The 22,265-nt window shown below is 36.6% G+C and overlaps 1 pseudogene; it reads right to left on the bottom strand.

The window, feature by feature from the left end:
- Window positions 1-16,359, bottom strand: part of LOC105859379 (large ribosomal subunit protein uL11-like) — a 37,497-nt pseudogene extending 21,138 nt beyond the window's left edge.
- Between the last annotated feature and the right edge of the window lie 5,906 nt (window positions 16,360-22,265).

Below are 22,265 nucleotides of genomic sequence, written 5' to 3'. Positions count from 1 at the left end.
AAAGGATATCAAATTTCAGTTAGACCCAAAGAATAAGTTCTTTGTAAAACATGGTGTCTATAGTTAACAATGTATTATATACTAGAAAATTGCTAAGAGAGTACATTTTAAGTGTCTTCATCACAAAAAAATGATAAGTATGTGAGGTAATGCACATATTAATTAGTTTGACTTAGTCATTTCACAATGTGTACATATATCAAAACATGTACATTATAGGCACATATAAATTTTATTTGATAAAGCAAATAAAAAAAGATGAAGTATTACTAACTCTCAGTTAAACCAAAATGAAATATGCTTTTACAATTTTTCTGGTATTTAAAAAATAAAAACAATAAGCTGCTTCTTGTTTTAAAGCTGATTATATTAATAGCTTCTCTGAGCAATTAAGACAGTACTGAAGACTTTAAAAGTATGCTTATCTTATTTCCTAAATAAGGTTACAAAATGTGTAGAATGTTGGTACAAATGTCCGTCTGTATATATTATTTAGCTGTTACCTTCATTCTATATAGTTAAATAAGAATTAGCTTAAAAAAAAGACAGGATATAATTAATATAACTTTTGCATTAGACACTGAAGAGTTTAAGACTCTAGAGTAAATTGTTGCAATTGAATTATAAGAAACTTGAAGGCTTAAACAATGTCTTATTTTATGTCATATTTTTCATAGTACACCATAGGTATTTAATAGGTGCTTATTAAATGAAATTACATATTCATTTCTGGGAAAATTTCCATGATTCCAGATAAGTAGGAAGAAATTTCAGATGTAGTATGAGCTGGTTTTGTCTATATTAGGAATAACAGTCTTTATGGTGAGAATTAATAAGAAAAGTTCCTAACGACATTTACCATCCAACAAAAATATGATTGTCATAAATAAATTATTAGCTTCTTTTGTATTTGCTACAGTCCTTAGTGGTACAGTGTGATTATCGGTGATGACATGTAATGAAGCTGAAACATCAGAGGTCGGGTGCTTTGCCTAAGGTCACACAGTGAGTGGCAGAATTAGGACCAAGCACCACGAGATTTTTTGAAGTAGCTACAGAATGAAGGATTCAGCTCATTTATGATTTTTGAAGACATAAACATAATGAAGGAAGAGCACTGAACTTCAGAGGCTGAAAAATGTCACTTCTAAGTAAATCCGTAGCTCCAAATCTTATATAAACTCTTAACATTGGTTACTCCACAAGAAAGAAAATAAAATTAATTTGCTGGATTCTTAGCGGGGCCCCAGCTTACTAGGTTATAGGTCTTTATGGTGTTTTAAAAGGAACAACAACAACAACAAAAACATTTAAAAAATTCAGTCTAATTGAGCACTTCAATTAGGAGTTGTCTTACTAGGTCTAAGTGGAGGAGAGAGAAAAAACTGTGATACATGGTCTGCACATCTTGCTGTCATGAATAGTGCACAGGGGACATCCCTGAACTCCTCATGGGGCACAGCCAGCTACTGTTTCTTGCTCTGGCTGCTTAGTTATTTGTCTGTCTTAGTTATTTGCCTTTTTTTTTTTTTCTCTCTTTCTTTAGGGAGTTCTTCTGTTGCCCTCCCTCCTTTTCTTCCTTCCTTCCTTTGAAACAGGGTTTCAATCTGTTCCCTGGGCTACAGTGCAGTGGTGTACTCATAGCTCACTGCAGTCTTCAACTCCTTGGCTCAAGGTATCCTCCTGGCTCAAACTCCCAACTAGCTAGGAGTACAGGTGTGTCATGTCCAGCTAATTTTTAAAAAATTTTTTGTAGAGATGACAGTCTCACTATGTTGCTCAGGCTGGTCTTGAACTCCTATGACTCCTGGTCAGTCCTCTTGCCTTGGCCTCCCAAAGTACTAGGATTAAAGGCATGAGCCACCAAAGCTGGCCTCTTGCTCATTTTTAAAGAAGATATTTGCACCAGGTATCTTAAATCTTATCTGTCAGTTTCCTGAATCTCTTCCTTCAGCTCTTTCCAGGAGGTGGCATTTTATTTTCAGGTGAGAAATCACATGGAGCGTCAGCAGCTGCAGCTGGGTCTCAGGTCAGACTTTATCCAGTTCGTCATGCTCAGAACATTGGACCACATTGCTAAGGGAAGGGCTGTCAGCCTTTACACAAGGGAGAGATGAACCCAAAGAAAATCAATACCAATTCATACAACTACTAAATACATTATTTGTATAATGCTTAGAACAGTGCCTGCCACATAGCAGGTATTTGATAAAAATAAAACACATCAATTTAGAGGAGACAGGAGGGGTCACGAGGATCCTAGGAGTTAAAGTTGTGAACAGGCTTTATTATAATTAGCATAAATGTTGAGGTGAGATGAGATCATATTGGATTAGTGTGGTTCCTACATCCAATAAAAATATCCTTATAAGAGACAGAAGAGGAGAAACACAGGCAAAAGGCAATGTGAAGATAGGGCCATCGTTTTATACTTATAAGTAAATAGCATACATGTGCTTTTTATTATATGTTCATAATCTCAGCTTTTGCATTAGGCCAACTTACCCCAACGAAGAGTAAAAATCAGTCACAGCAAAGGAAGGTCATCTTTTTCTTTTTTGAGAATATTTCAAGGCAATAAGCATCCTTAAACACCAAGTAAATAGTAATGAGCTACTTAGTTTCTGGGTATATGCATTGTGGATGAGTTTGCTCCTAGCTGTTCTATGTGCATGGTTGCTATAGTCTTATTTCATTACATCACTGTGTAGGGCAAGTTGGAGTGCCTATCCTAGTTCAAATAGAAATTCTTATTAGGAAGACAGTTTCACCTCTGTTTAGAAAACTATGTAAATGACTTTTGGTCCTCTAGGTCAGGTTCAGACAAAGAAGAGTTTAATACTTTGTATATTAAAGAAACAACAAGTTTTAGTCTCCTCCTAAGTCAATGATGGAGATCCATATATTGAGACATTGGAGAAATCTTGGAACAGAGAAGCCATAGGTCCAGAATATACTAGCAGACCCTGAAGAAACTGCTAGAGATGGCAGCGTGGTTGAGAGGCTTTGGCACATAGCTATTATTCTGTGTGGTACAGCTGTTATTCTATTTTAAATTGTTGCCCTTTTTTGTCCTTTGCTGTAATTCCCATTTATTACTCCCAAATCTGAATAACTCAGTTTCAACAACAACCAATCTTACTTCATCTTTGCTCTATTCACTTTCTCCTTTTTAATTTTTATGATTTAATTCATAAGTATTTTAGTCTATTTATAAAGGGTAAAGATTCTTATGTTAGACATAACTATGACATAATTATCACAACTAGAAATAATTGATCATAATTTCTTAATATCACCAAATATTCTGTCAGTGTTTAAGTTATCCTGGTTGCCTCACATTTATTATTTACTTACTTTTTTAGTTAATTTGTTTTAATCACTATCAAAACAGAGGCTACACTCTGTCTTCTTTCTTGTTTTTTCCATGTAATTTATTTGTTGAAGAACCTGGGTTATTTGTCCTCTAAGGTTTCCCACACTTTGGATCCCTGTTGCATTTGCATTCTTGCTATGTTGTTGAATAGATTCTTCTCTCTTTTGTGTCCTATAAATGGCAGTTAAATCTAGAGTTTTCACCTGATATACTTTCAACTTTCCTCCCCCCCAAAAAATTTCATGAGCTGTGTTTTTTACTTTCAAGAGGCACAAAATGACTGATTGGTTTTCTTTTTGTATTAATACCAGCTGTTGATGATCATTGCCTAGATGATTTTTTTAAAGAATTTCCAAGGTAGTAAATTCTAAATTATTTTATTTATTTCTTCATTATTTATTATCTGGAATATTTTTAGAAAGTGAAACTTTCCCTTATTAACTATTTGGTTACTTTAATGTAGTTCATATAGAAAAGGCAGGTTAAATCCTTGATTTGTTTCCCTTTATTTACCAGTTTCAGAGTAATGAGTTAGCTCACTATATCCTTCAAAAGTGACCACTAAGTTTTTGGAGTTTTCTTTAGTATCATTATTATGTTATGAATTTAAGCCTATTTGATATGTTTCAATCCATTGCAGTTATTTTTCTTATGAAGGTGGCACATCCTTGCTCAGAGGAAACCTCTGCTAGTTGGTTCCGAGTCCTTTGTGACAGCTTCTTTGCTTTCCAGTATGAGAACATGTTTCATGATCATCTATTTCCTGACTTAGAACTTCAAACAACCATTTCTCAAAGGAGTTTGTGCCTTTAGTGGAACGTGTTATTTAGAGATCAAAATGAGGGTATAGGAGTCCTCGTTACTACTTGTTTCCAGGTCTTTTTAGTGGACATTTAGGACATTTTAAAAAAGATAAAATACATAAGCTCATTCTGACATTGACAATTCAACATCTACGGGAGTTTTACTTAACTTCATTGATCCTATATTTATGTCTCCTTTCTTCCACACAGGAAACCCTAATTCTCAAAAACACCAATATGATTACTTATTTGCTTTATTGTATGATACACAGAGCAGTCTCAGAATAAGAACAACAACATCAAAACAATATAATTGATGAAATTAATTTAAAATATTTTTATAGCTCTTTTTATCCTTAGGGTCTATCTCAGTAGGAATGTACACCGTCACTAGGTTTTCGTCATTTGGAATAGTTTCTGTTCATGTGATTATCCTATCAACTTAATTAGTAAGATTTATTGTTTCATTTCCATTTTGAAATGGCTCAAGTTCCCAGCAAACCTTTCCAGATCCTAACAGTGCTCTACAGCTTTGTGACATAGATGCCACACCCTACTTTTCATAGATGTAGACACTATTCCATTTGTACCCACATGAGAGTTCCTTCCTGCAAGAAGGAATAGACACAATTGTTACATACTCAGGATATCAAGGGCTCTGGGCTTCAGGAAGTTTTCCTGTGAATTATAACAGAAGCAAGGGGTAACTTTGTATATACTCTGCTCTGGGTAATATGGAAGACTAGTTTGTATATTTTTGCATGAATGAAAATTTATATCAAATCATTACATATTTCATTGGATATATTAAAAAGAATAATTGGACAGTTTTATTTTAAACGTTGACTTTTACAATTCACTGAAAATTATATCTCTTACAACTATAAAATTATGATGAAAAATTTGGCAGGCAGTCCTATTTGTAGTCGTTGCCATGGTGTAAGTGTGTATTTGTGGCCCTGTCTGCTACTACTAACAGTGAGTCATGCTTACAAATCAAATATGAATAACCTCACATGTACAGTATACTTGATATAAATTCTACAAGTGGTGTTCCAAGAAACAAGGTTAGGAAACAAAATAAGTCCTTAAGTTGACAATTTCCATGTGTGATTCTATAAAGTGCTATTAATCTTGCTAGGAGATTTGAATGTTATGTTGCTAAAATACAAACTATTAATGTTCACTGGTGTTTACCAGAGTTTAAATATTTACTATAAGATTCAGTTTTGTAAATAATTCTAGTCATAGGGAAATGCAAACTAAAACTACTATGAGATATACTACATGTCCACAAAAATGATTAAAATTAAAATGCTTTACAGTTTTACTTGTTCCATAGTGAAGTATTCCTCACATGTTAAATTATGCTTGTTTCTCCTTTTACTCTAATACTATCTATATAGATGCCATGCCATTTGTTCTTCTTCCCCCCTTCTTTTCCTTCTATATTTATTATTGTTGTTTGAGTTAGGGATTTCAAGGTCAACTATTAATATTTGCAAGATTTTCCTATAGGGGCCAGGATAAAAATCCATGCTAAATGATTTTTATTTTTCTAATGCTTATTTTTCTTTTCTGTTGTCAAAAAATCAACTGGCTTTCTCCCATTTTGTTTATTTTCATGATTCTTTACGAAGCCTTGCCTCTTTGCATTTACGTACTTAACTGGTTCCAGGAGGGCCTTCTGCCACCCCCAGCCCTATTCCTGTATGCTCTTTGGCAGACACAGACAAAGGATATGGTTTTTGCCCTCAAAAGGGAATGTTCCCATTTAGGAAGTATATGTTTTAGTGTCTGTGCTTTACGATATCTATTATTACTGGGCTCTCTCTCCTGAACTTCCCTTCCTTTGTGTATCCTGGTAATAACTCTTTTTGGCATGTGAACTTATTAAATAGCAGTCTTGCTGTGGGAAGCCACAACAGGGTTGCAGGTGCGTTTAAGAACGGGATATACACAGAAGGGTTTTAGAAATGACAGATGTGAGAAATCAATAGTAAATATTCACCCTCCCCAAATAGGGCATTATGATCAGGGAGAACTGCTATAATTGAAGATAGCAAGTGCAATGGGAGAGTTGCAGATAGAAGGTTTAGAATGTGTTGGGTGAGAGGCACCCAGAGGTGACAGATTCAAAAAAATAGCACTTAAAAGAGAGGGAAGTTAGTGAAGTCGGGAGCAGGAACCCTTGGTGAAGGTAGCTCCTTCACTGAAGGTGGCGAGAGAACTGTAGAAGTATGAAAGTGATGGTGGGACCTCTAATGAGCAAGTTAAGATCTGAAATTCAGGTGAAGCCTGTTACTAGAAGTGACATACATTATAGCAATAAAGGAGGAAGGGAGCTCTTAGGTTGAGAAACTGGGAAAGCTATCTTTTCTCTCACTGCAAGAGATCCTCCTTCTAATTGCAAAAACACCAACTCATTCTTAGATGACTAAGAAAGTAATTGTGGAACTAGAACATCCAAAGAAAGATAAAGGGCAAAAACATAACTAAAAATAGACACAAAACGTCCCTGCTAAGAAACTCACTAGAAAAACATTGCTCCAAAGCTGAGGAAAATTGCAACATAATATTCCAACATGAATAAAGGAAAAAAAAAACCACAAATTCATGATGTAATTACAGCTAGGAAGGAAGACAATAAAAAATAAATACAAGATCTCTGGGAATACATGGCCAACAAAAGGAAGGTGATGGCCAGTCAACAGTAGGTGACGGTCAAGACAAGAATGTGAAGTTGTAACTAGCAAAATTTAGGACAGAAATAAGAGGAACAGATGGAATCATTTCATAAATAAAGACTAAATTACAAGGAGCATAAGGGAAAATAGACACCACAGAAAGCACAGCAAGACACAGACAGTATAAACTTTCGAAAAGTGAAAGAGAAACAAGTGAAAGAAAAACAAGCAGAACTATTTTTAGAAGAGAGAGAAGGTAAAAGTTATAGAAGACAGTAAAAAATGATTCAAAATATGAATAATTACAGTTTCTCCAATCAGACGAAAACCAAAAGAATGGAGTAGAACAAAAGTTAGAAAGGGGTCTTGAAGTAAGATTTGAATATGTACATTAAAAGCTATATCTAAGATCTGAGAAGACTGTCCCAGAATGGTCAATATCAAGACTGCTAACATTAGTTAGTAGATTTATCATATTAATACACATCCTATAAACGCTAGACATATCCAACTAATACTAGTAGCAAACTGGGCATTTGAGCAAAAAACATTGCGTCATTTCTAAGGGAAAGAAAGTCAAATTGGCACAGCTGTAGTCAAAGCTAATGGAAATGGAACAAGGCCTATTCAACAATTCAGGAGAGAAAGTTTGAACCAAGGATTTAAATTCACCCAAGCTGTTTTTCAAGTGTCGAGGCTATAAGCAAACATTCTGCAAATTCAAGGACACTAGGTCTCACTGAAGTATCTCCCAGAGAACAAGATTCACCTGACTGAAAAATGATCAGGGAAACTTCAACAAAAGGACTGAGATGAACATTGAATATATGTATTTAAAAATAGAACTAGGACTAAAACAAGGTCTAACATAAAGGTGACAAAATAAAATGTAAATATGAACATTGTATTTATATAAGCTTTCACTATAGAGTCTGCCATTTTTAAAATTGTAGTTTTTATGATTTTTTATTCTAGTGACTGCCTTTATAAAAATAATTTTATAAAATACCCTTAGAACCTTCTTTTTTCAGGCAATATCAATTGATCCCTACTATGAGCATCGCACAAATTATCCTATAACTTCTTCCTCCTCTCTTTTCTCTCTAGCTTTGTCTACCCAAGTTTAGTCAACAAAATTATTCTGTTATGGGCTGAATTGTGTCTTCCCAAAATTCATATGTTGAAGTTCTAACCTCCAGCACCTGGGAATGTAACAGTATTTAGAAACAGGGTCTTTAAAGGTGTGATTAAGTTACCGTGAGCTCTTTAGGGTGGGCCTTAATCCAATTTGGCCTGGGTCCTATTGAGAAGAAGTTTGGACACAAGAAGAGACACCAGAAACATGTGCACACACAGAGCAAAGGCCATGTGAAGACACGATGGGAAGGCAGCCTTCTGCAAGCCAAGGAGAGAGGCCTCGGAAAATAGCAAACCTGCTATTGAGGCCGGGCACGGTGGCTCACGCCTGTAATCCTAGCTCTCTGGGAGGCCTAGGCGGGTGGATCCCTCGAGGTCAGGAGTTTGAAACCAGCCTGAGCAAGAGCGAGACCCCGTCTCTACTATAAATAGAAACAAATTAATTGGCCAGCTAAAAATATAGAAAAAATTAGCCAGGCATGGTGGCGCATGCCTGTAGTCCCAGCTACTCAGGAGGCTGAGGCAGTAGGATTGCTTGAGCCCAGGAGTTTGAGGTTGCTGTGAGCTAGGCTGACGCCGTGGCACTCACTCTAGCCTGGGCAACAAAGCGAGACTCTGTCTCAAAAAAAAACACAAAAAACCAAAACCATAAACCTGCTATTGACACCTTGTTCTTGGACTTTTAGCCTCTAGAACTGTGAGAAAATGAATTTCTGTTGTTTAAGCCATTTGAACTGTGGTGTTTGCTATGGCAGACCTGGGAAGACTAATTCATTTGTTCTTAGTGTTTAACTGTGTGCTCTGTACTTTTAAAATTCCTATTGTGTATACATAATAAAAATAAGACAGAGTAATATGATGAAATATGCCTGCATATCTGTCACACTGGTAAGTATAAAAGTGCTTCATTTACCATTTACAAAATTACAGATTGCATCAAAAGTAAAACATCATTCTGACTAAAAGGGTAAAAACATAAATGAAAAACAAAAGTTGTGTCAAGTTAGGATTTTCATACTAAAGAAAGCACAATACCTGACAAAGAAGGGTTCACTTTAAGATGGGAAACACTACAATAAATTCACAATGAAAATGTAATAGTTATAGATATCTGAATATTTGCACATCTGCCAGTATTGACAGAGGACCTCCCTGTTCTTTACCACATCTTTACGCTACTCTTGTGGTTTCCTGTTCTGGTTCTGCTGACAGCAGTTGCTCTTGGTGCATCTGTAATTTCAGCTTGCAGGATTTTTTTTTTTTTTCTGTCTCTTAATTTCATGAGAGAGATGTTTTTGTGAGTGTTTGTCTTCATTGTTATCTCCTTTTTGATTTGAATGATTTTAGGGAGGAGAAGTAGAAATATTCAGTACTGAGCAAATGACACAAACATACCAGAAGCTTTATTTTTACTTATGTATTTATTTATTTTTTGAGACAGAGTCTCGCTTTGTTGCCCAGGCTAGAGTGGGTGCCGTGGCGTCAGCCTAGTTCACAGCAACCTCAAACTCCTGGGCTCAAGCAATCCTACTGCCTCAGCCTCCTGAGTAGCTGGGACTACAGGCATGCGCCACCACGCCTGGCTAATTTTTTCTATATATGTTTTTAGTTGGCCAATTAATTTGTTTCTGTTTATAGTAGAGACGGGGTCTCAGCTCTTGCTCAGGCTGGTTTCAAACTTCTGACCTCGAGCAATCCGCCTGCCTCGGCCTCCCAGAGTGCTAGGATTACAGGCGTCAGCTACCGCGCCCGGCCAGAAGCTTTATTTTTAATTTCATTGCATTGGCAAGATTTCCAAGGTAAAATTAAACCAAGTAATGATAACAGGTACCCTTGCCTTGTTCCAGATTTTAATGAGAATACTTGTAAATTTTCACCACACATGGTGTAGGTTCTCAATACATGTCCTTTATCAGGTGCAAGTGCCTATTTATTTCTAGTTTGCTAAGAACTTTTAAAATCATAAATGAGTGTGACTATCAAATGCTGCCTATAAGTCTTCTCTCCAGTAATGTTACATATTACACTGTTGTTGAAATTTCCACTCTGAGATACATTTTATTTAGCAAGATAGACTGATTTTTATATAATGTTGCAGTTCTTTTTTATATTTAATTCCATTTTTGTATTATGATATTGATCTTTAATATTTTTAATTCTGGCCTTTTGGGGTTTTTATTTTAATAACATACTAACCTCATAAATTATGATAAATAGCTTTCCTTGTTGTTTCCCAGGCTTTAAGTTAATATGTGTAAGTCTGGTCCCTTCAAATCTCATGTTGAAATTTGATCCACAGTGTCGGATGTGCAGCCTGGTCGGAGGTGTTTTGGTCATAGGGGTGTGGATCCCTTATGCATGGCTTGTAGATTTCCAGCTGAATATTTTTTTAAAAAAAATTCTCTCCTGTATCTGGCGTTCCTTTTTTTTTTCCTTTCTAATATTGTTTACATTTCACTTCACTTTGTCTTTCTTAGAATTAGTGTAAAAATGTGTTTATTCAATTATTTTTATTTTTTTAAAGAACCAATTTCAAGCTTTGTAGATATTTTTTGTTTTTTCATTGTATTTTATTCCATTAATATCTGCTGTTAATGTCCTCTAGGCAAAGACCATCACAAACACACCTATAATTGAACAAATTGGGTCTATTATTTGCTGCAGCAAGGAAGAATGCTCATTAGGGGGACTGCAAGCCATCTTGGTGAGCAGGTATGAGAAAAGTCTTGTGCTGCAATATATGTAATCTAAACATTTTTACTCCCATAATATGCTGAAATAAAAAAAAAAGTCTTGTTAAAGTATTTGGTCTTTGGGTGAATTTGGGGACGGTTTAAAGAAGTGGGATTTTGCTTTGTCAGGAGGTAAGAGCATTCAGTAATTGGGTATCTTAATAAATCTTATTCATATAGGAAGCAGGCTAGAGTGAGGATAAAGTAATTGGTAAAGAAGCAACAGTCATTCATATTAGCCAGGAAAAGGGATGTTTAGTATTTTGTGAATTGCACAGTGACCTTGTTTTGATCTCTGCTTAAACCAAATTATGAAGTGGTCTTGCTTTTTCTCACTTTATTATGGTCTCAGAGTGACCTTGTCTGATGTTGGTGTTCTGTGAGATTGTTTCTGTCTAATAGGAAAACACCGTCTAGCTGTGAGCAGCGGACCGGCTCCAAACTACTTAATTCTAGCCGTAAGTGCAGACTAGTTCCTGGATGTCTCGGTAATTCTTGCAACTTTTCTATGTGTATAAAATTATAGTCAAATTAAAACTTATCAAAAAGTGACTGAAAATACCAAGTGTTAGCAAGAAACTAAAAACCTCTTAAATTGCTGGTAGGAGGATAAATTGGTATAACCATTTGGAGAAGTGTTTTACAGACTTTACTTAAGCTAAACATACTATACTCTGTGTCCCAGAAATTTCACTTCTGGGAAAATAGCCAGTGAAATTGAGGATACATGTCTACCAAAAAAAAAAGTACAAGAAGTCCATAGCTTCATTTGTAATAGTTTAAAACTAGATATAACCCAAATGTCTGTCGAAAGTAGAAAGGGCAAATATATCATAATACTTTCATACAATGGAATATGTTTTAAAAGAATGAAAAATGCCAAACTACTGATACATGCAAAACCAGACATAATGATGAGTGGAATAAGGCAGATCCAAGATTCTACACATGGTGGAATTCCATTTATATGAAATTCAAAAATAGACAAATTATCTACTTGGTCAATGTCAGAAGAGTGATTATCCTTGTATATTGACAAGGAGAGGACACAGGGACCATTGAGGGTGCTGAAAAAATTGTATATATTAATTTCATGAATGGGATTATAAACAGGTAAAAAGTTATGGAGCTGTGCATTAAGGATGTATGCATTTCCCTGAAAGGAATTTATCCCTCAAACAACAACAACAACAACAAAACACAAAGACACACAAACAAAAGCATCAACAAAAATAATCAATATAAGAAATATCAACAGGAAATGGAATATGGCCAAGTTGGCCAGCTGCTCACGAGCATCCGTGTTTCCTCTTATTTCTAGGAAAGCTATAATATATTTCCCAGTTTCTCTTGCAGTTCAACCCAGTGGAATTTAAGCAGATTGATAAGCACTATTTCTAGGCTATGTTCATAAAGACTTCATGCTTGGGTGTGGCTCCTTCATGCTCGTCATCCCTTCTGGCTACAGAGAGTATGCAAACCACATACTAAAGTAGGCACAGACTTTGTTGCCCTGAATCTCTGAATGCTCTGTGGAGGAGGCCTAGAAGTTGTTCAGTGCATCATATTGCTTTTAAATAAGAAACTTTTATTATATTTGATCCATTATACATTTTTGCTTTTATTAATTTTTTTCTACTGATGTCTAATATTCACTTTTATGGGGTACATGTGGTATTTTGTTACATGCAGAGACTGTGGAATGATTGAATCAGGGTACTTAGGGTATCCATCACCTTAAGTATTTATCATTGCTGTGTATGGTATACATTTCAAGTCCTCTCTTCTAGCTATTTTGAAATGCCCAAATACATTGTTGTTAACTATAGTCAACCCTCTCTGCTACTGAACATTGGAACTTATTCCTTCTATTTATTTATGTTATTTATTAACTGTATGTTTATATCTATTAATCAAGCTCTCCTCATCCCTCCCCCATCCCCCACAACCTTCCAAGCCTCTGGTAACTATCATTCTATCTCTACCTCCATGAGATCATTTTTTTAGCTCTCATATATGAGTGAGAATATGTGAAATTTGTCTTTCTGTGCCTGTCACTCATTTATGTTGCTGCAAATGACATGATTTCATTATTTTTTTTATGGCCGAGTAGTGTTCCATTGTGTATATACACACTTTCTTTATCCTTTCATTTTTTGAACACTTACTTAGGTTGTTCCCATGTCTTTGCTATTGTGAATAAACACATCCCTTTGATAAAATGATTTACTTTCCTTTGGATAAACACCTAGTAGTAGGATTGCTGGATTATGTGGTAGTTCTGTTTTTAGTTTTTCAGAAATCTCCATACTGTTTTCCATAATGGCTGTACTAATTTACATTTCCACCAACAGTGTATAAGAGTTCCCTTTTCTGTACATCCTCACCAGCATCTGTTGTTTTTTGTCTTTTTAGTAATAGCCATTCTAATTGGGATGAGATATCTCGTTGTGGTTTTCATTTGCATTTTTATGATAATTAGTGCATTTTTTCCATGTATTAATACCTGCTGGTCATTTGTAAGTTTTCTTTGGAGAAATGTCTATTCATGTGCCTTGTCCATTTTTTAATGGGATTATTTGTTTTTTTACTGTTTAGTTTCTTGTATATTCTAGATATTAATACCCTGTCCAATGAGTAATATCCAAATATTTTCTCCCATCTAAGAGGTTGTCTCTTTACTATTTCTTTTGCTGTGCAGAAGCTTTTTAGTTTAATATAGTCCCATTTCTCTATTTTTTTGTTGCCTGTGCTTTTGAAGTCATAGCCATAAAATGTTTGCTAGATCAATGTCCTAAAGCATTTACCCTATGTTTTCTTCTAGTAGTTTTACCATTTTGGTTCTTATATTTAGGCCTTTGATCCATTTTGAGTTGATTTTTGTATAGGGTGAGAGGTGAGATTCTAGTTTCACTCTTCTACATATGGTTATCTAGTTTTCCCAGCACCAGTTATTAAAAAGGGTGTCCATTCTCCAATGTATGTTCTTGGTACTTTTGTTGAGAATCAGTTGGCTGTAGATATGTGGATCCATTTCCTGGTTCACGATTCTGTTCCATTGTTCTATGTGTCTGTTTTTATACTATTACTGTGCTGTTTTGGTTACTATGACTTTGTGATATACTTTGAAGTCAGGTAGTGTGATGCCTCCAGGTTTATTCTTTTTGCTCAACATTGCTCTGGCTATTCGGGCTGTTTTTTGGTTCCATGTGAATTTTAGGATTATTTTTTATTTTGTGAAAAATGACATTAATATTTTGATAAGGACTACATTATAATGTTATGGATTCCTCAATCCATGAGCATGGGATGTCTTTCCATTTTTTTGTGTTCTCTTCAATTCCTTTCCTCAGTGTTCTGTGGTTTTCCTTGTAGAGTTCTTTCACATTCTTGGTTAAATTTATTCCTAGGTATTTTTTTTTTTGTAGTTATTGTGAATGGGATTACCTTCATTCTCAGTTAGTTCATTATTGGTGTATAGAAATGCAACTGATTTTTGTATGTCGATTTTGTTTCCAGCAACTTTACTGAATTTATGATATCTAGGAGTTTGTTGGTGGAGTCTTTAGGTTTGTCTAGATATAAAATCATACCATCAGCAAAGAGGGGCAATTTGATTTCCTCTTTTCCAATTTGAATGCCTTTTCTTTCTTTCTCTTGCCTGATGTTTTTCTTTTGCTGTTTTCATTATCTTCTCTGTCTTTGACTTTAGATTGTTTGACTATGATATGCCATGGAGAAGATCTTTTTGCATTGTATTTGTTGATCTCTGAACCTCCTGTATCTGGATGTCTAAGTCTCTTTCTAGACTTGAGAAGTTTTCATCTAATATCTTGTTAAATAGGTTATGAACAGAAAAACCCTTTTCTCTTTGCCCTCTGGGACACTAATTCCAATATTTGGCTGCTTTGTGTTGTCCCATGTTATTAAGGCTTTGCTCATTTTTTAATTTTTGTCTGATTTCAAATGACCTGTCTTCAAGTTTTGAGGTTCTTTCTTCTACTTGATCTAGACTATTTTTGCAGCTTTCAAATGCATTTTATATTTTAATGAATTCTTCAGTTCCAGAATTTCTGCTTGGTTCTTTTCAAATATATCTATATCCTTGGTAAATTTCTCATTCATATCCTGAATTGTTTTTCTGATTTCTCTATATTGTTTTTCAGAATTCTCTTGTATCTTATTGAGCTTCTTTAAAATCAGTATTATGAATTCTTTATACAGAATTCCATAAATTTTTTGATGGGGATCTGTTGCTGGAGAATTATTGTGTTCCTTTGGAGGTGTCATATTTCCTTGCTTTTTCATGTTTCCTATGTCTTTATGTTGATATCTGCATATCTGCTGAAACAATTGCTTCTTCCAATTTTTTTGAATTTGCTTCACTGGTGAGGAATTTTTCCTGAAGATGTATATATGTTGTTGGGTGGGTAGGTTGCTTTAGCTTTGATTTTAGGAGCATGTAGTAATGTAGTCTTTGTATGACTTCTTTGACTATAAACAGTCTTATCTGTGATTTCCTTAGTGGCTTGGGGTGCAGTTAATAGTGGAGGCTGAGGCAAAGTTTTGCTGGAGACTAGGATGCCAGGTGATCCAATCTTGGGTACTAGTGGTGGCAGTGGTATTTTCTTGAGCCCCAGAGTGGTGTATGCTGGCTCTGGTGTTAGCAGGTTCAGTCAGGACAATTCTTGGGCCTCCAGTTGGCTTACTTGGACACTAGTATTGGCAGTGGTGGGTTGGATTTGTGGGCTGGTTCTCAAGATCCTGGCAGTGGGTGTGATGTGGATGGCAGTAGCATTTGTGGAGCAACACACTGTAACCCAAGCAGTCTGTGCTGGTGTTGGTTGTGGCTGTGACAGGTTGGGTGAGCCAGTCCCATGGCCCACTGGTGGTGTATGCAAGTGGGTGCCAACTGTGGTGGTATCAGCAAGCTGGGTCAGCCTGATCTCAGACCCCAGGGGGAATGTCCACATGCCAATGGTGGTGGACTAGGCTGGGTGATCCCCAGGCCTCTAGATGGAATGCTCTGAGCACTATGGAGGTGGGACTGGGCTGGTGCACTTGTTCTCAGGCCCTCTGGTAGTGCATTCAGATGCTGGCTGTGATAGGCAGGGGTGGGATGGTCCCCAGGCTCCCAGAGGAATGCCCAGGTGGGGGCAGCAGTGATTGTGCTGTGGGCCTGCCACTGGGGAGGGTGGGGACCCTCTCAGCAGGAGCAGTGTAGGCAGGTACCTGTGGGGCATGTGGTTTACTTATATCTCAGTCCTGTAGCAGCTCATAGCAGTGGCAGTGAGATTTGTCTTCAGACCATGTAAAGTACCTGGCCCCTTCTCCCCCTCCTTGGCCTGGCAGTGGTAGCATAGCATTGGCATCAGCCCCAGGGCAGGACATAGTCCTTTGGGAACTTCACTCTCAGAAAGACACCAAGCTGCAGCTTCTTAGGGTTTGAAGCCTGTGGGACTCTGAGAGTTCCCTCTGGAGCGATGCCCCTGTGCAACTGCTAGGCAGCTCCCTGTGTTAGCCTTGAGGCCCATGATGGTCGAGGGCCTTTCCTGTAGTTAGGGTTGTACAAGTCCACAGCAGGAATAGAGAGTCCTGGGGGTCTCTCACTTACCTTTTGCCATGTCCAGGAGCTTCTCCAGGCTCTCAGCGAATCTTGGCTGAGCAGGCTGCCCCTCTTCCTGCTCTTTCCATGCCTTAAGTGTTTCCTGTCACTTCTGTTTTGCATTCCTGCGTTCTCTCTTAGATGCTCTATTCAAAGTGTGGTTATCTATTTGCAATTTTGGTTCTTCTTTGTGGAGGAGGTCAGTCAGATGTCTCTAATTAGCCACCTTGAAGCCCTCATCCCATTATACATTTTGAGATGTCCTTATTACAGCAACCAGTCTACCCCATGGAAACATGATCATATAAGTGGAACCATAAAGCATGTATTTAGTATAAAGATTCTTTCACTCAGGATATTTTTTATATTTCTCCATGTTGTATCTGTATTTTGTTCTTTATTATTGAGCAGTATTCTATTCAATTTATTCTGCTATTGATAGACACCTGGGCTGTTTCCATTTTTTAATTATAAACTATAAACATTCTTGTTCAAATAATTTTGTGAACACATGCTTCCATTTTTCTTGTATGATACATAGGAGAGGGTTCCTGGTTCATGAAGTAGGTATATACTTAGCTTTACAAGAAAAAGTCATATCTTTTTTCCAAAGTGGTTGTACCATTTTACATTCTTACCAATGGGTGAAAGCTTCAGTTGCTTTACCACCTTGCCAGCATATGGTGTGGGCAGTCATTTTAATTTTAGCCATCTGCTGCATATAGTGTTATCTTGTGGTAGTGGTTTACATTTTCCAATGACCAATGATGTTTTCTGTGTGTACATGTTTTTCCCCATGATTGAAGTTTGAGAATTCTTTAGTGCTAAATGGTACAGCTTTCAAAATCCTGTTGAGATTATGATCAAAACTGCTTTAGTTCTATTTATTGATTTGGGAGGTATCATAATCTTCATAATATTTATTTTCTCTATTTCTATATTTAATATAAAGCTTTCATTTCTTTTAGGAAACATTTTTATTTTATTTATATAGGTTCCCAACTAGTTTTGTTAGGCTTATTCCTAGGTATTTTATTCATTGTGAATATTATAGATATGATATCTTTAAAGATGGCTTTTTCCATTTATTGATGCTAGATAGGAAAAGTTGGTTTGTAGATATTTATCCTCTATCCAGCAACATAAAACTTTCTTATAAGCTTGGTACTGGCACAAGAATAGTGACATTGACCAGTGGAAGAGAACAGAGAACCCAGATATAAAACCATCTTCATATAGCCAACTAATCTTTGACAAAGCAGACAAAAACATACACTGGAGAAATAAATGGTGCTGAGAAAACTGGATAGCCACATGTAGAAGACTGAAACAGGACCCACACCTTTCACCTCTCACAAAAATCAACTCACACTGGGTAACAGAATTGAACTTTAGGTGTGAAACTCTTAGAATTCTAGAGGAAAACGTTGGAAATACTCTTCTAGACATTGGCCTAGGCAAAGAATTTATGAAGACGACCCCAAAGGCAACCACAGCAGCAACAAAAATAAATAAATGAGACCTGATCAAATTGAAAAGCTTCTGCACAGCCAAATAAACTGTCAAGAGAACAAACAGACAACCCACAGAATGGGAGAAAATTTTCACAAGCTACACATCCAATAAAGGGCTGATAACTAGAATTTCTTTAGAACTCAGGAAAATCAGCAAGTAAAAATCAAACGACCCTATCAAAAAATGGACAAAGGACATGAACAGAAACTTTTCAAAAGAAGACACAATAATGGCCAACAAACATATGAAAAAATACTCAACATCTCTAGTCATCAGGGAAATGCAAATCAAAACCACAAGGAAATATCACTTAACTCCAGTAAGAATGGCCTTTATCGAAAAGTTCCCAAACAATAAATGCTGGCATGGATGCAGAGAGATAGGAACACTCCTACACTGCTGGTGGGACTGCAAACTAGTTAAACCTCTGTGGAAAGCAATATGGAGATACCTTAAAGCAATACAAGTAGATCTACCATTTGATCCAGCAATTCCACTACTGGGCATCTACCCAAAAGATCAAAAGTCACTTTATGAAAAAGACACTTGCACTTGAATGTTTTAGCAGCACAATTCACAATTGCAAAGTTGTAGAAACAACCCAAGTTCCCATCAATACATGAGTGAATTAATAAAATGTGGTGTATATATATACCATGGAGTACTATTCAGCTTTAAGAAACAATGGTGATATAGCACATCTTATATTTTCCTGGATAGAACTGGAACCCATTCTACTAAGTGTAGTATCTCAAGAATGGAAAAACCAGCACCACATGTACTCACCAGCAAATTGGTATTAACAGATCAACACCTCAGTGGACATGTAGGAATAACATTTATTGGGTGTCTGGCAGATGGGAGGGGGGAGGGGATGGGTATATACAAACATAATGAGTGAGATGTGCAACGTTTAGGAGATGTTCTCGCTTGAGGCTCTGACTCGAGGGAGGAGGTGGGGCATGGGCAATAAATGTAACCTTAACATTTGTACCCCCATAATATGCTGAAATAAAAAAAATAATAAACTTTTCTTGTAAGTTATAAGTTATACTTTTCAGTTCTAGTCAGTTACGTTGAATCAATCAATCTTTTTCAAATATCTTCTTTTCCTTAGTTTCTCTATTACATTGTCTACAATAATGGTTTGCAAGTAGGCTGGATTTGCCTTTCAAGAGACACTTGGCAATGTCTGGAGACATTTTTTGGTTGTCACAGCTGGGGAAGGTGCTATGGTAGATAGAGGCCAAGAATAAAGCACAGGACAACCTCTCACAACAGTCATCTGGCTCAAAAGATCAATACTGCCAACATAGGGAAACTCTGCTTAAAAACTTCCAGAAAAACATTAGCGATCTCTTTTCTTACTTCTGATTTTAATGTGAATGTCTGTCAATATTTGTTAAGTATAAAATAGGATATAAGTTAGTAATAAATATAAGAGTGGGACATTTATTCGAGTGCTTTGTAAACTAGTAATTATCTAATGGTGACAGCAGCTCACCATGGCAATAACTCTCAGGAAAGGTGAGTTGTAGAAAAGATATGAAGGAGGTGAAGAAGTCCTCTTTGTGGTTGACTGTCACCTGGGGGCATGACCTTGCCCACCAGAATTACTAAAGCATAGAACTCAGGAAAATCAGCAAGAAAAAATCAAACAGCCCTATCAAAAAGTAGGCAAAGGACATGAACAGAAACTTTTCAAAAGAAGATAGACTAATGGTTAACAAACATATGAAAAAATGCTCAACATCTCTAACATTTCCCTGATTTGCATCAGGCAAATGCAAATCAAAACCACAAGGAAATAGCACTTAACTCAAGTGAGAATGGCCTTTATCCCAAAGCAATAAATGTTGGCAGATGCAAAGAGATAGGAACACTCCTACACTGCTGGTGGGACTGCAAACTAGTTCAACCTCTGTGGAAGGCAATGTGGAGATACCTCAAAGAGATTCAGGTAGAACTACAATTTGACCCAGCAATCCCATCATTACTGGGCATCTACCCAAAGGAAAAAAAGACATTCTATAAAAAAGACAACTACCCTAGAAAGTTCATAGCAGCACAATTTACAATTGCAAATATGTGGAAACAACCCAAGTGCCCATCCATACATGAGCAGATTAATAAAATATAGTACATGTATACTATGGAGTTCTATTCAGCCACAAAAATCAATGGTGATACAGCACCTATTATCCTGGATAGAACTGGAACCTATTCTACTAAGTGAAGTATCCCAAGAATGGAAAAACAAGCACCACATGTACTCACCATCAAATTGGTTTTAACTGATCAACACTTAAGTGTGCATATAACAACATACATGGGGTGTCGGGCAGATGGGAGTGGGAAGCATGGGATGGGTATATTCATATCTAATGAGTACAGTATGCACCATGTGGGGGATAGACACGCTTAAAGCTCTGACTTGGGTGGGGCAAAGGCAATAAACGTAACCTAAACATTTGTACCCCCATAATATGCTGAATTTAAAAAAAGAGAAAAATAATTACTAAAGCATAAAGCACTATACGATGTTTGTTATATCAGCCAGGCTACATTGGACCTGCATGTAGAAGGCCATGTAATTATCCTTTGCTATTAAAACAATGAATTCACAGTGAAAGGCTTCTGTAGGTTGTAAACTTCTGCAATATTTCTTAATCACTGTATATCTGTGTAGGTCTATTCTGCCCTTACTGAATTTTTCCAGGCCCCAGCACTTGAAGATGCTTTTCCATTTTCTTTTTACACCTAGTATTGATAAGAAAATTATTAATCTGTCAGTTTTACATTCTTTGTAAATAATCTTTTATGGAGAGCTTCTCATCCCTGATGTTATAAAATTTTACAATGACTAACTTTGTCAATTTCTCTTTCCTCCTGGAGCTCCAACTAGATCTTTTCATTGGAACTCCATTTTTTAGCACTTTACCATTTTTTTATTGGTTTGGCTGAGAATTTCTGCGATTACTTCTAGATCACTTGTTTGATTAGCTGTATTTGAATATTCAGTCTATTTGTTCACTTGAATTTTTTCCAAGATATCTAATAGGTTCACTCTTAGAACCACTTGTTTTAAATTTCTCCTGTCTAAAGATGTTAAATGTTTTAAGATTCTACCTCAATTCTAGTGACATGTTTTCTTGTTCAAAGTGCTTCTGTTATGTTTGGCTTTCCTTAAGTTTAAGGCATAACACTATTATATAAACTAATATAGTATATAATCTGAACATGTACTATTCTAGATACTTCATGTGTATTAATTTACTTAATCCTCTTGTTAACTTTACGAAGTACCATTAACCCACTACAGATGACTAAATTGAGGCACTAAAGAGGTAAAAACTCACCAAAGCACACAGCTAGTAAGTTTTGGAGCCAGGACACAATCCTATAGCACTCCATTTCTCCCCAAGTGGTTCAGCCACATGGAGCCCTGAGAAGTCTGACCCAAGCTTGCATACTCATTGTTTGCTCCTGAAGGTAATCACCCTAGCAGCTGCTTGTTGGCTCACATTGGAGTGGGTAGGGTACCCACACACATGGCTGTGGTGCATTAATTGCCTGTGTACCCTCCTGCTGTCTATGCCTACCTCTGCCTCTGAAAAGGCAATATACATCCTCCAGGTGAGAGTCATCCTTTCTAGACTTAGAACTCTTGTTTTCAAGTTTAGCTTTGGATTTAATTTGAAGAAACCACTACTAATTTGTAAACTTAAAGTACATATACAAATAAGGGAGGAATGCATTGAGACTTAAGATTTTCCACTTATACTGGTTCATTTACCAAATTCTACCTGTCATCTGAGTATTGTTGGGGTGGACAAGGGAAGTTGTTTTATAACCATTATTATTTTTTTGAGACAGGGTGTCACTCTGTTGCCCCAGCTTGAGTACAGTGGTATTATCATAGCTCAGTGTAGCCTCAAACTTCTAGGCTCAAGTGATCCTCCTGTCTCAGCCACCTGGGTAACTGGGACTACAGGTACATGCCACAAGGCCCAGCTTTTTTCTATTTTATGTAGAGACAGTGTCTCACTCTTGTTCAGGCTGGTCTTGAACTCCTGACTTCAATCTATCCTCCTACATTGGCCTCCCAAAGTACTAGGATTACAGCGATGAGTGCCATGCCTGCCTGGCCTGCTTTACTTCTACTGCACCCCCTGTGGCTCAGGAAGCTTTCACATCATTCCACATTGGTAGAACTAATCCTTCTAGTGATCCAACAGCAGTCTCCTTATACTTCATTAGAATGTAGATTTATTTGCATGCACAGCAATGAGGATTAGGAAACTAGGTAAAAAGGAAAGCAGTCCTCAGGCAAATGGAACCAATTAAGAGTCTGAAGTAAAGGACTCTAGGACCTGCTGCAATGCAAAGACCTGTTGTGCTATTCAAAAG

The sequence above is a fragment of the Microcebus murinus genome, chromosome 1 (assembly GCF_040939455.1).
Source record: "Microcebus murinus isolate Inina chromosome 1, M.murinus_Inina_mat1.0, whole genome shotgun sequence".
Taxonomy (NCBI): Eukaryota; Metazoa; Chordata; class Mammalia; order Primates; family Cheirogaleidae; genus Microcebus; species Microcebus murinus.
The sequence above is the reverse complement of the archived record's forward strand: the minus strand, read 5'-3'. Positions and strand labels throughout refer to the sequence as shown.